Here is a 14702-nt window from a genome sequence, read left to right as displayed (position 1 = left end):
GGATTAAGCAATTTTTTTGTTTGTTTGTTTGTTTTGGTTTTTTTGTTTGTTTGTTTGTTTGTTTTTGAGACGGAGTCTCGCTCTGTCGCCCAGGCTGGAGTGCAGTGGCACAATCTCGGCTCACTGCAAGCTCCGCCTCCCGGGTTCATGCCATTCTCCTGCCTCAGCCTCTCCGAGTAGCTGGGACTACAGGCGCCCGCCACCACACCCGGCTAATTTTTTTTGTATTTTTAGTAGAGACGGGGTTTCACCGTGGTATCGATCTCCTGACCTCGTGATCCGCCCGCCTCGGCCTCCCAAAGTGCTGGGATTACAAGCGTGAGCCACCGCGCCTGGCCTTTTTTTTTTTTTTTGAGATGGAGTCTCACTCTGTCACCCAGGCTGGAATGCAGTGGTGTAATCTCGCCTCACTGCAACCTCCGCCTTTTGGGATCAAGCAATTCTCCTGCCTCAGCCTCCCGAGTAGCTGGGATTACAGCTGCTTGCCACCACGCCCGGCTAATTTTGGCATTGTTTTAGTAGTGATGGGGTTTCACCATATTGGCCAGGCTGGTCTCGAACTCCTGACATCGTGATCCGCCCACCTCGGCCTCCCAAAGTGCTGGGATTACAGGCTTGAGCCACTGCGCGTGGCCAGGAGTAAGCAATTTTTAAACGATGAATTTGGCAGGGTGCTGTGGCTCACGCCTGTAATCCCAACACTTTGAAAGGCCAAGATGGGGGGATCACTTGAGGCCAGGAGTTCAAGACCAGCCTGGTCAACATGGCGAAACCCCATCTCTACTAAAAATACAAAGATGAGTTGGGTGTGGTCGTGGGCACTTGTAATCCCAGCTACTTGGGAGGCTGAGGCAGGAGAATCACTTGAGCCTGGGAAGCGGAGGTTGCAGCGAGCCAAGGTTGCACCACTGCACTCCAGCCAGGGTGACAGAGCAAGATTCCATCTCAAAAAAAAAAAAAAATAGAGTTTACCAGGTATGGTGGCTCCACCTGTAGTCCCAGCACTTTAGAAGGCAGAGGCGTATAGATCACGAGGTCAGGAAATGGAGACCATCCTGGCTAACACGGTGAAACCCTTTCTCTACTAAAAATACTAAAAAAATTAGCTGGGCGTGGTGGCTCGCGCCTGTAGTCCCAGCTACTCAGGAGGCTGAGGCAGGAGAATCACTTGAACCTAGGAGGTAGAGGTTGCAGTGAGCCGAGATCGTGCCACTGCACTCCAGCCTGGGTGACAGAGCGAGACTCTGTCTGAAAAAAAGAAGGCAGAGGCAAGAGGATCACTTGAGCTTAGGAGTTTGAGACCAGCCTGGGCAACATAGCGAGACCCCATCTCTCAGAAAAAGAAAAACAATTAGCTGGGCATGGTAGTGTGTGCCTGTAGTCTCAGCTGCTTAGGAGGCTGGTGTGGGAGGATCCCTTGAGCCCTGGAGTTTGAGGCTGCAGTGAGCCATGATCGATCACTCCACTGCACTCCAGGCTGGGCGACAGAGTGAGGCCCTGTCTCTAATAGAAGAAAGAATAAATAAAAATGAATTCTGACAAAAACCAAGATGTCCCAAGGCAAGATGACTCCAGGGAACCAGGTTCTCGCATCCCCTAGCTGTGCCAAGGATAGGTTTGGGGGCTGGACTCCCCTTCATGGTCCCAAGGTAGGTGCAGCTGCTCCAGATGTCACCAACAGCCAGTGCAGGAAGAGGCCGCATTCTGTTCTGAGCATTGTTAAGTGGGAGAAAGTCTGTCCCTGGAGCCCCCTCTCCTTTCAGCCCTCTCCTCACGTTCCCTTATATCCCACTGGCTGTGAGGCACAGGTCAGTGACAGCTGCAGACAGATACACCAAGGTGGCATCCACCAGTGGTGATTCATCCTCACCTGGGATGGGGATGCTTTCCTTGGACCAAGTTGGGGTCTGGTAAAAAGCATGCAGGGAATATTTGTTTTTTTGTTTTGTTTTGTTTTTTGAGACAGAGTTCCTCTGTCTCCCAGGCTGGAGTACAATGACACAATCTCAGTTTACTGCAACCTCTGCCTCCTGGGTTCAAGCGATTCTCCTGCCTCAGTCTCCTGAGTAGCTGGGATTACAGGTGCCCAGCACACACCTGGCTAATTTTTCTGTATTTTTAGTAGAGATGGGGTTTCACCATATTGGCTAGCCTGGTCTTGAAAACTCCTGACCTCAGGTGATCCCCCCGCCTCGGCCTCCCAAAGTGTTGGGATTACAGGCGTGAGCCATCTCGCCCAGCCAGGAGTATTTGTTTAAATGAAATTCTGGCCAGGCACAGTGGTTCATTCCTATAAGCCCAGCACTTGGGGCGGGGTGGGGGGTTTCAGGAGAGGATGACGGGAGGATGACTCAAGCTCAGAGCTCAAGACCAGCCTGAGCAACATAGCAAGACCTCATCTCTACCAAAAAAAAAAAAATTAGCCGGGTGTTGTGGCATGCACCTGTGGTCCCAGCTACTCAGGAGGCTTAAGGACAGAAGAACCGCTTGGCCACAGAAGGTTAAGGCTACAGTGAGCCATGACCATGCCACTGCACTCCAGCCTGGGAGACAGGGCAAGACCCTTTCTCGAGAAAAATAAATAGGCCGGGCGCAGTGGCTGATGCCTATAATCCCAACGCTTCAGGAGGCCAAGGAGGAAGGATCCTTTGAGCCCAGGAGTTTGAGGCCAACCTGGGCAATATAGGGAGACCCCGTCTCTATGTAAAAAAATAAATAAATAGGGCCAGGCGCAGTCACTCACAACTATAATCCCAGCACTTTGGGAGGCCGATGTGGGCGGATCACTTGAGGGCAGGAGTTCAAGCCCAGCCTGGGCAACGTGGTGAAACCCCGTCTCTACAAAAAAATACCAAAATTAGCCGGGCATGGTGGTGCACACCTGTAATCCCAGCTACTCAGGGAGGCTGAGGCACAAGAATCACTTGAACCTGGGAGGCAGAGGTTGCAGTGAGCCGAGATCACACTACTGTACTCCAGCCTGGGTGACAGAGCGAGACTCCATCTCAAAAAAAAAAAATTTAGCTGGATGTGGTGGCTCATGCCTGTAGTCCCAGCTGCTTGGGAGGCTGAGGTGAAAGGATCGCTTGGGCCTGGGAAGCCATGATTGCAACACTGCACATCAGCCTGGGTGACCAAGCGAGACTCTGTCTCAGAACAAAACCAAACAAAACAAAAATACATATTCCCAGACCCTGGAATGTCCTGGGAAGCTATATGTGTGTCATGCCCTTCCAGCTGCACCTGAACAATCAGCATAGCAAACATCAGCTGCAGCCTCTCTTTGCTTCTCTCAGAAAATGAGGGGAGTTGAGCCTCAGTGACCCAATCTGGAAGACTAAATGGTGTTCTGTGAAAGGTTCATATAGGCAAAGTGGTCCCCAGATGCTGAAGGAGCCAAGAAACCAAAGAATGAGGCTGACCCATCTAGTTTGTCAATACGGGGTGGTTTATTAGGGGGAAACTTAGAGTGTGGTCTTCGCCAGGCATGGTGGCTTACACCTGGAATCCCAGCACTTTGGGAGGCTGAGGCAGGTGGCTCACTTGGGGTCAGAAGTTCGAGACCAGCCTGACTGACATGGTGAAACTCTTGTCTCTACTAAAAATACAAAAATTAGGGGTGGGGGGAGGGGGGAGGGACAGCATTAGGAGATATACCTAATGCTAAATGACGAGTTAGTGGGTGCAGCCAAACAACATGGCACATGGATACATATGTAACAAACCTGCACATTGTGCACATGTACCCTAAAACCTAAAGTATAATAATAAAATAAAATAAAAAAACACAAAAATTAGCAGGGCGTGGTGGTGGGCGCCTGTAATCCCAGCTACTCGAGAGGCTGAGGCAGGAGAATCACTTGAACCCGGGAGGTGGAGGCTGCAGTGAGCCGAGATCACACCACTGCACCCCAGCCTGGGCTACAAAGCAAGACTCTGTCTGGAAAAAAAAAAAGAAAAAAAAAGGAAGTGTGGTCTTGGGCAGCAGCAAGACAGATAGATCACGCCCTGCAACCCTCAGACACAGGGCTTCTATCTCGAGGAAAGCGTATCTGTGCTCTGGAAGGAACGCGTAGGTGGCTATGGGCGATAGATCTTGTGATGGATGTGACAACATCAAGGCTTGTTCTGGAGGAAAGGCTGGTAAATACGTGTTTCTACATAAAGAGTAACACATCCGCTAGACATTTTGGAGGCATTCCCAGTTTCGGGTTAGTCAGAAGTCACATGGCAGCCTGGGTGCAGTGGCTCATGCCTGTAATGCCAGCATTTTGGGAGGCTGAGGCAGGAAGACCGTTTGAGCCCAAGAGTTTGAAACCAGCCTGAGCAACATAGTGAAACCCCGTCTCTTTTTTTTTTTTTTTTTTTTTTTGAGACAGAGTCTCACTCTTGTCGCCAGTGGCTCGATCTTGGCTCACTGCAACCTCCGCCTCCCGGGTTCAAGTGATTCTCCTGCCTCAGCCTCCTGAGTAACTGGGATTACAGGTGCCCACCACGCCTGGCTAATTTTTGTATTTTTAGTAGAGGCAGGGTTTCGCCATGTTGGCCAGGGTAGTCTCAAACTCCTGTCCTCAGGTGATCTGCCCTCCTTGGCCTCCCAAAGTGCTGGGATTACAGGCATGAGCCACCGCGCCTGGCCAACCCTGTCTCTCTCTCTCTTTTTTTTTTTTTGATACAGAGTCTCGCTCTGTCCCCCAGGCTAGAGTGCAATGGCACGGTCTCAGCTCACTGCAACCTCCGCCTCCCGGGTTCAAGCAATTCTCCTGCCTCAGCCTCCCAAGTAGCTGAGATTACAAACCCCATCTCTTAAAAAAAAGAAAAAAGTCACATGGCAGAGTAGCATTTTAAAATAAAGTCACGAGGCTGGGCACGGTGGCTCAGGCCTGTAATCTCAGCACTTTGGGATGCTGAGGCAGGCAAATCACCCGAGGTCAGGAGTTTGAGACCAGCCTGACCAACATTGAGAAACCCCGTCTCTACTGAAAATACAAAATTACCCGGGCCTGGTGGCGCATGCCTGTAATCCCAGCTGCTCAGGAGGCTGAGGCAGGAGAATCACTTGAACCCAGGAGGCAGAGGTTGTGGTGAGCTGAGATCGCGCTATTGCACTCCAGCCTGGACAACAAAAGCAAAACTCCGTCTTAAAAAATAAATAAATAACATTAAACTAAGTCACTCAGGATGAGAACAATGGCTCACGCTTATAACCCAGCAATTTGGGAGGCCACAGCAGATGGATCACTTGAGGTCAGCAGTTTGAGACCAGCCCAACCAACATGGTAAAACCCCATTTCTACTAAAAATACAAAATTAGCTGGGCGTGGTGATGGGCGCCTGTAATCCCAGCTTCTCCTGAGGCAGGAGAATCGCTTGAACCCAGGAGGAGGAAGTTGCAGTGAGCTGAAATTGTGTCACTGCACTCCAGCCTGGGTGACAGAAGCAAGACTCCATCTCAAAAAAAAAAAAAAGGACCATGTTCTAGTGTAGGGGTAAGTGGATTGTTTTGGCCCCAACCCCAAGAGGATCAAGGGAGACCACTGCAGTTGCCCGAGAAATTCTTGCCCTCTGACAAGAAACACCCTATCCAGTCTGGGGAAGTTGCCAGTCCAACCCCTCCCCTTGGCTCAAGATTCTGGGAAATCCTAAATAGTGTTTACCATTGGCCTTTTATCAGCTCCAGTAGAAATGCGTCTGGCCAGACTTGCCTTACAGCTATGCATAATGGATAGTTGGGCCAGGCTTGGTGGCTCACGCCTAGTGATTTGGGAGGCCGAGGTGGGAGGATCACTTCAGCCCAAGAGTTGGAGGCCAGCCTAGGCAACATGGTGAGACACCATCTCTAAAAAAAAATTTTTCTTTTCTATTTCTTTTTTGAGACAGAGTGTGGCTCTGTCACCCAGACTGGAGCAACAGAGTCAGACTTTGTCTCAAATAAATAAATAAATAAAACCTGCAAAAAAATTTTTAATTTAAAAATGCCATTTTTCTTTCTTTCTTTCTCTCTCTCTTTTTTTTTGTTTTTTTTTGTTTTTTTTTTTTTTGACAGAGTCTTGCTCTGTCACCCAGGCTGGAGTGCAGTGGCGCGATCTCAGCTCACTGCAAGCTCTGCCTCCCAGGTTCACACCATTCTCCTGCCTCAGCCTCCAGAGTAGCTGGGACTACAGGCGCCCGCCACCATGCCCGGCTAATTTTTTGTATTTTTAGTAGAGATGGGGTTTCACCGTGTTAGCCAGGACGGTCTCGATCTCCTGACCTTGTGATCTTGACCGCCTTGGCCTCCCAAAGTGCTAGGATTACAAGCGTGAGCCACTGTGCCCGGCCACCATTTTTCTTTTAATCAATCCTGCCACTTGAAGAGTATATGGTAAGTGAAATCTGCAGTCTATATACGATACTGAGTTGCTCCAAGCCCTTGAGGATTGTGAGGGACCCAGTGTTCTAATTCTTGCTAGAGTATCTACCTCCATGTTACCAGAGGCGGGTCTGACCGGGTACTGACATGTGATATACCATTAAGTGTGCAGTGGGTTCTTTTAGCCTTTCCCAAATGTCTTTCCACATGGCAGCGCCCCACAGCATTTTCTTTTTCTTCTTCTTTTTTTTTTTCTTTTTATTCTGAGACGGAGTCTCGCTCTGTTGCCCAGGCTAGAGTGCAATGGCACGATCTCGGCTCACTGAAAGCTCTGCCTCCTGGGTTCAAGCGATTCCAGTGCCTCAGCCTCCCAAGTAGCTGGGATTACAGGTGCACACCACCACGCCCAGCTAATTTTTGTATTTTTAGTAGAGATGGGGTTTCACCATGTTGGCCAGGCTGGTCTCAAACTCTTGACCTCAGATGATCCGCCCGCCTTGGCCTCCCAAAATGCTGAGAGTATAGGCGTGAGCCACTACGCCCGCCCTCTTTTTTCTTTTTTGAGACAGAGTCTCACTCTGTTGCCCAGGCTGACGTGCAGAGGTGCCATCATAGCTTACTGCAGCCTCAAACTTCCCAGCTCAAGTGATCCTCCTGCTTCAGCCTGCCTAGTAGCTAGGAATACAGATGCGCACCACCACACCTGGCTAATTTTTTGCAGGTTGGTCTCCAACTCTTGGGCTCAAGAGATCTGCCCACCACGGTCTCCCAAAGTGCTGGGATTATAGGCATGTGCCACTGTGCCCGGCACATTTTCTTTTCAGTGTTTACCTTTTTGCCTCCTCTGAGGTGCTGGAGTGCAACAATAAGAAAGTAATAATTTTAGGCCAGACGCAGTGGCTCATGCCTGTAATCCCAACACTTTGGGAGGCCGAGGCGGGTGGATCACGAGGTCAGGAGATCGAGACCATCCTGGCTAACACAGTGAAACCCTGTCTGTGCTAAAAATACAAAAAATTAGCCGGGTGTGGTGGCGGGCGCCTGTAGTCCCAGGTACTAGGGAGGCTGAGGCAGGAGAATGGCATGAACCCGGGAGGTGGAGCTTGCAGTGAGCTGAGATCACACCACTGCACTCCAGCCTGTATCAAAAAAAAAAAAAAAAAAGTTATTTCATATATATATATATATATATTTTTTTTTTTATATTTTTTTTTTTTGAGACTGGTCTCCTCAGTGGTGTGATCTCGGCTCACTGCAAGCTCAGCCTCCCAGATTTGAGTAATTCTCATTCCTCAGCCTCCCAGGTAGCTGGGACAACAGGTGTTTGTCACCACACCCAGCTAATTTTTGTATTTTTTTGTAGACAGGGTTTCACTATGTTGGCCAGGCTGGCCTCAAACTCCTGGCCTCAAGTGATCCACCTACCTCAGCCTCCCAAAGTGCAGTGATTATGGGTGTGAGCCACCACATCCGGCCCAGAATTCTTATACTATTACCATTACTGCCATTATTGTGGATGATAGGCATTTGTTTCAGCAGCAAACAGGAACCTAATAAAAGCTAATACATATTAGCAAGCACTTCTACAGCACTTAGTATGTGGCAGGCCCCATCACAAGCACGTGATCTGCTATAAATAACTTCATTCCATCATCACAACAACCTGCAAGGACGTTACCTTCATCACCCTCATTTTGCACATGAGGCAAATACGGGAGGCTGAGGCACTTGCTCAAGGTCCCACAGCTAGTAAAAAGCAGAACTGGGATTTGAACCCAGGCAGGCTGGATCCAAAGTCCTGGCTCCTAGCCGGCATGTGATGTTCTTTTTTGGCACTGAGTTTACACTCGGTAAACTCTGGTGAACACATGAGTTAATAAATAAATGTTATGCTCCCTTCTTGGCATGGGGTCTGCCTACTGCACACTTGGTTGACACTTTCTGTGTGATCTTTAATTTTGCAAGTTTTTTTTTTTTTTTGATACACAGTCTCATTCTGTTGCCCAGGCTGGAGTGCAATGGCGCCATCTCAGCTCACTGCAACCTATGCCTCCCGAGTTCAAGCAATTCTCCAGTCTCTCCCCAGCAGCTGGGATTACAGGCACCCACCACCACGCCTGGCTAATTTTTGTATTTTTAGTAGAGATGGAGTTTCACCATGTTGGCCAGGCTGGTCTCAAACTCTTGACCTCAGGTTATGTGCCCACCTCGGCCTCCCAAAGTGCTGGGATTACAGGCGTGAGCCACTGCACCTGGCCTCTTTTTCTTTTTTGAGACAGAGTCTCACTCTGTTGCCCAGGCTGGAGTGCAGAGGTGCCATCATAGCTTACTGCAGCCTCAAACTTCCCAGCTCAAGTGATCCTCCTGCTTCAGCCTCCCTAGTAGCTGGGAATACAGATGCGCACCACCACACCTGGCTACTTTTTTGCAGGTTGGTCTCCAACTCTTGGGCTCAAGTGATCTGCCCACCACGGTCTCCCAAATTGCTGAGATTACAGGCATGTGCCACCGTGCCCAGCATATTTTCTTTTCAGTGTTTAACTTTTTGCCTTCTGTGAGGTGCTGGAGCGTAGCAATAAGAAAATAATAATTATTATTATTTTTGTTGAGACAGAGTCTCGCTCTGTCACCCAGGCTGGAGTGCAGTGGCATGATGTCAGCTCACTGCAACCTCTGCCTCCTGGGTTCAAGCGATTCTCCTGCCTCAGTCTCCCGAGTAGCTGGGATTACAGGCGCCTGCCACCATGCCCGGCTAATTTTTGTATTTTTAGTAGAGACGGGGTTTCGCCATGTTGGCCAGGCTAGTCTCGGCCTCCTGACCTCAGGTGATCCACCCACCTCCGCCTCCCAAAGTGCTGGGATTACAGGCGTGAGCCACAGCGCCCGGCCTTGCAGGTGTTTTTCTAACAATTGAAGATGACCCCACCCTGGCCTCCTCCATGCCCCAGTGCCTTCTCCATGCTCCACTGCCTGCAGGGTGAATGCCTTGGCCCTTCACAAATGGCCGAGTTGACCTCTCCGCCTTTACCTCTCACGTATCCCGCTCTCTCCCTGGCTCCAGCGTCTTACTCCTCTTCTAAATGCATCCAGCTTTGTCCTGTATAGATGTTTGCCACTGTTTGGAAGGCCATCTCTCCTTCTATGCCCAAAAAACCTCCATCAAAATCTTTCTTTCTTTCTTTCTTTCTTTTTTTTTTTTTTTTTTTTAAACAGTGTTTCGCTCTGGTTGTCCAGGCTGGAGTGCAGGGGCACGGTCTCGGCTCACTGCAACCTCCACCTCCCAGGTTCAAGCGATTCTCCTGCTTCAGCCTCCCGAGTAGCTGGGATTACAGGCGCTTGCCACCATGTGCGGCTAATTTTTGTATTTTTAGTAGAGACGGGGTTTCACCATGTCGGCCAGGCTGTTGAACTCCTGACCTCAAGTGATCCACCCGCCTTGGCCTCCCAAAGTGCTGGGATTACAGGCGTGAGCCACTGTGCTCAGTCATATCAAAATCTTTCAAGATGCAGAGCGGGTCGTTGGTAGCGAGCTCTAACCCTGTCATAAACAGGCCTTAAAGAAACTGGCCGTAAACAGGATTTCTGCAGCAGTGTGACATGCCCTTGATGGCTGTCACGCACACTGCTAAAAGCTGTTGGTTTACTGGAGCAGGGCAAGGAACACCTGGCCCGGCCCGGAGCGGAAAACTGCTCAAACCACAAACGATAGCAGGAGTGTCCTACGCCTTAACAACATGCTTTTGCTGTGGATAATCAGCCAGGGCCTGTTTCTCTCCTCCTTGCTAAGAATGCTTTGTTTCCCATAAGGAATGCTTTTAGCTAATCTATAATCTATAGAAGCAATGCTTATCACTGGCTTTCTGTCAATAAATGTATGGGTCAGACTCTGTTCCTGGCTCTCGGCTCTGAAGGTTGTCAGCCTCCTGATTCCCACTTTATACTCTATATTCCTGTGTCTTTGTCTTAATTCCTCTAGCGCCGCTGGGTTGGGGTCTCCACAACCAAGCTGGTTTTGGCACCAGGTACGGTGGCTCACGCCTGTAATCCCAGCACTTTCGGAGGCCAAAGCAGGCGGATCACTTAAGCCCAGGAGTTCAAGACCATATCGGTTCATATGCACTTTTGAAAATTTTAGGTGTCTACTTCTGTGAATTTTATCAAATGTGAAGATTCGAGTATTAATCACCACTATCAGGAAACAGAACTGTCCTGTCTCCACAGAGAAACTCCCTTGGGGCACCCCTTACTAATTAAATCCTCCTGGCCGGGCATGGTGGCCCACGCCTGTAATCCCAGCACTTTGGAAGGCCGAGGCGGGTGGATCATCTGAGGTCAGGAGTTCAAGACCATCTTGGGCAACATGGTGAACACTTGTCTCTACTAAAAATATAAAATTTAGCTGGGTGCGGTGGTGGCCTTAGTTATCCCAGCTGCTTGGGAGGCCGAGGCAGAATTGCTTGAACCTGGAAGGCAGAGGTTGCAGTTAGCCAAGATTGCGCCACCGCCCTCCGGGTTGGGTTGCAGATCAAGACTCCATATCAAAACAATAATAAAAATAAAATCCTCCCTTAAACTCTAATCACCTGTGTTCACAGCTGGTCTGTTTTCTATTACTATATATAATTTTGTCACTTTGAGAATGTTATATAAATGGAATCATTCAGTATGTAACCCTCTCCTTTCTTTTTTTTGGAGACGGAGTCCTGCTCTGACACTGCTCACTGCAGCCTCCACCACCTGGGCTCAAGCGATCCTCCCATCTCGGCCTCCCGAGTAGCTGAGCCCAGAGGCATGTGCCACCATACCTGGCTAATGTTTTTTTTTTTTCCACTCAGCCCAATGCTCTGGATAGAGCCACCCAAGTTCTTATTTGTATCAATAGTTCATTTCTTTCTATTGCTGAGTAGTTTGTTTTTTTTTTTTTTTTTTTTTTTTTGAGACAGAGTCTTGCTCTGTCGCCCAGGCTGGAGTCCAGTGGTGCGATCTGGGCTCACTGCAAGCTCTGCCTCCCAGGTTCACACCATTCTCCTGCCTCAGCCTCCCGAGTAGCTGGGAATACAGGCGCCCGCCACCACGCCCAGCTAATTTTTTGTATTTTTAGTAGAGACAGGGTTTCACCGTGTTAGCCAGGATGGTCTCAATCTCCTGACCTCGTGATCCACCCGTCTCGGCCTCCCAAAGTGCTGCGATTACAGGCGTGAGCCACCGCGCCTGGCTGCTGAGTAGTATTTTGTTGAATCCACTGACAGCTTAAAGGACATTTGGGCTTGAGCTATGTACAGCTGCTATGAACAACTGTGTACAAACATGTTATTTTTTCTCTCTAGGACAAATACCTGGGAGTATCAAAATTATTTTTTGATATTTATTATTAAATATTTTTTCTTTTTCTTCATAGTAATGATATTGTGTCCTGTGTGGATTTCTCTCCCTCTAAACTTTTTTTTTTTTTTTTTTTTTTTAATTGAGACAGAGTCTCTCTCTGTCACCCAGGCTGGAGTGCCGTGGTGCGATCTTGGCTCACTGCAACCTCTTCCTCCCAGGTTCAAGCAATTCACCTGCTTCAGCCTCCCAAGAAGCTGGGAATGCAGGTGCCCGCCACCATGCTCGGCTAATTATTTTGTATTTTTAGTAGAGATGGGGGGGTTTCACCATGTTTGCCAGGCTGGTTTTGAACTCCTGACCTCAAGTGATCCGCCTACCATGGCCTCCCAAAGTGCTAGGATTACAGGCATGAGCCACTGTGCCCTGCCCCCTCCCCCCCTTTTTTTCTGGTGGAGATGGGGTCTTGCTTTGTTGCCCAGGCTGGTCTCAAAGTCCTGGCTTCAAGCATTCCTCCCATTTGGGCCTCCCACAGTACTGAGATTACAGGCGTGAACCACCGTGCCTGGTCCCATTTGTGTTTCTATTCAGCAGTTTGTGTAAACTTGAAGTCTGTGAATCCGTGTGTGACACTCAGGTCTTAATTATTGTCTACCAAGTAAGAGAAACTGACTAATATCCTGCCCTGTGTGAAGCTGGCCAGCCAGTTAGGAATATTCGTGACCCAACCAGCCTGGGAAGCTTGGCAAGTCCCTGCCTTGATAAAACAGTTTAAAAATCGACCGGACACGGTGTCTCATACCTGTAATCCCAGCACTTTGGGAGGCTGAGGCAGGAGGATTGCTTGAACCCAGGAATTGGAGACCAGCCTGGACAACGAAGTGAGACCTTTTCTGTACAAAAAATTGCTGGGCATGGTGGCTCACGCATGTAATCTCAGCACTTTGGGAGGCCGAGGCAGGCAGATCACCTGAGGTCAGGAATTCGAGACCAGCCTGGCAAACACAGTGAAACCCCATCTCTAGTAAAAATACAAAAATTAGTTGGGCATGGTAGCGGGCGCCTGTCATCCCAGCTATTCAGGAGGCTGAGGTAGGAGAATCGCTTGAAACCAGGAGGTGGAGGATGCAGTGAGCCAAGATTATGCCACTGCATGATCACCCCAGCCTGGATGACAGAGCGAGACTCCGTCTCAAAAAAAAAAAAAAAAAAAAAATAGCAGGCTGGGCACAGTGGCTCATGCTTGTAATCCCAGCACTTTGGGAGGCCAAGGCAGGCAAATCACAAGGTCAGGAGATCGAGACCATCCTGGCCAACATGGTGAAACCCTGTCTCCACTAAAAATAAAAAAAATTAGCTGGGCGTGGTGGAGGGCGCCTGAGGTCCCAGCTACTCAGGAGGCTGAGGCAGGAGAATCACTTGAACCAGGGAGGCTGAGGTTGCAGTGAGCTGAGATCACACCACTGCACTCCAGCCTGGGGACAGAGTGAGACTCCGTCTCAAACAAACAAAAAAATAGCAGTAAGTGGGGCACATGCCTATAATCCCAGCTACTCAGGAGGCTGAGGCGGGAGGATAGCTTGAGCCCAGGAGTTCAAGGCAGCTCTGAGCTATTATCATGCCACTGCAGTCCAGCTAGGTAACAGTGAGACCCTATCTCTAAAATAATTAATAAATAAAAAAAATAATTAGCCAGGTGTAGTAGCCAGTAGCTACTTGGGTCCCAGCTACTGTAGTCCCAGGTACTAGGGTGGCTAAGGCAGGAGTTAATTTCTTGAGCTAAGGAATTTGAGGCTGCAGTGAGCTACGATTGTGCCGCTGCACTCCTTCCTGGGCAACAGAGCGAGACCCTATATCAATAATAATTATAATAATACAGTATATTTTACATAATAGACCATAGAGCTCAATGAATCCTCCTCACAACCCTATGTAGGTAGATGTTATCATGATCTCTGCTTTCCAGAATAGAAAAGTGAGGAACAGAGAGGGCGACCTCTTGTCTAAAGCAATACAGCCAAGAAGGGCCAAGGAGAGTTTTGAAACCAGTCGGCCAGGCTCCGAGGCTCTTAACAAGCAAAACAGCCTGGTTTCTAAAACTATAGCTTCTGGAAGCAGCCAATTTACAGGCCTTTACCTCCTGACTGTGAGACCTCCAAAAAATGACCAGGGATCTTGGAGTCTGTTTCCCCCTTTGTGAACTGGGGACAATAGAACCTACTTCGCAGGTCTGCGGGGAGAAATTAGGAATGAGGAAGGTAAAGCGCAGAGCTGAGGAGCTGGTCTACAGGTGCTCTATACATATTAGTAATAATTATTAAGTTTGCTGTTACTGGCCGGGCGCGGTGGCTCACGCTTGTAATCCCAGCACTTTGGGAGGCCGAGGCGGGCGGATCACGAGGTCAGGAGATCGAGACCGCGGTGAAACCCCGTCTCTACTAAAAATACAAAAAATTAGCCGGGCGTGGTGGCGGGCGCCTGTAGTCCCAGCTACTCGGAGAGGCTGAGGCAGGAGAATGGCGTGAACCCGGGAGGCGGAGCTTGCAGTGAGCCGAGATTGCGCCACTGCACCCCAGCCTGGGTGACAGAGCGAGACTCCGTCTAAAAAAAAAAAAAAAAAAAAAGTTTTGCTGTTACAATCCTCTCTTTCCCTCTGAACAACTCCTAACGATGCGTGGCTTTGAGAGCAAAAAAAGTCAGGGCAAAGTTTTGCCACAAAGTCCAGAGGGCAAGACATTAAATATAACTCTCAAGGATTGCTGTTGGCAAGAAAGCAAGCCTCCCCTCCCCACGCTGTCCTTACCCCGCGTATCCGACGAGCCTAAAGTCATAGGTTAGAGATCTGCAGAAGCGACGCCTAGGTGTGGTTCCCTCTGTAAGGCGGAGCTAAACGGTGCATTCGCCCAATGGGGAAGCTAGAACTAAATGACCGCTCTATCTACTGGAGCCAACGAGAAACGGCCTAGGCGCAATAGGGGCGGAGGATACGGACCCGCCCCCGCGTTGGGCGGGGCGTCAGGTACTTAAT

The sequence above is a fragment of the Hylobates moloch genome, unplaced genomic scaffold (assembly GCF_009828535.3).
Source record: "Hylobates moloch isolate HMO894 unplaced genomic scaffold, HMol_V3 SCAFFOLD_12, whole genome shotgun sequence".
In the NCBI taxonomy this organism is placed as follows: domain Eukaryota; kingdom Metazoa; phylum Chordata; class Mammalia; order Primates; family Hylobatidae; genus Hylobates; species Hylobates moloch.
Note: the sequence above shows the minus strand (reverse complement) of the source record.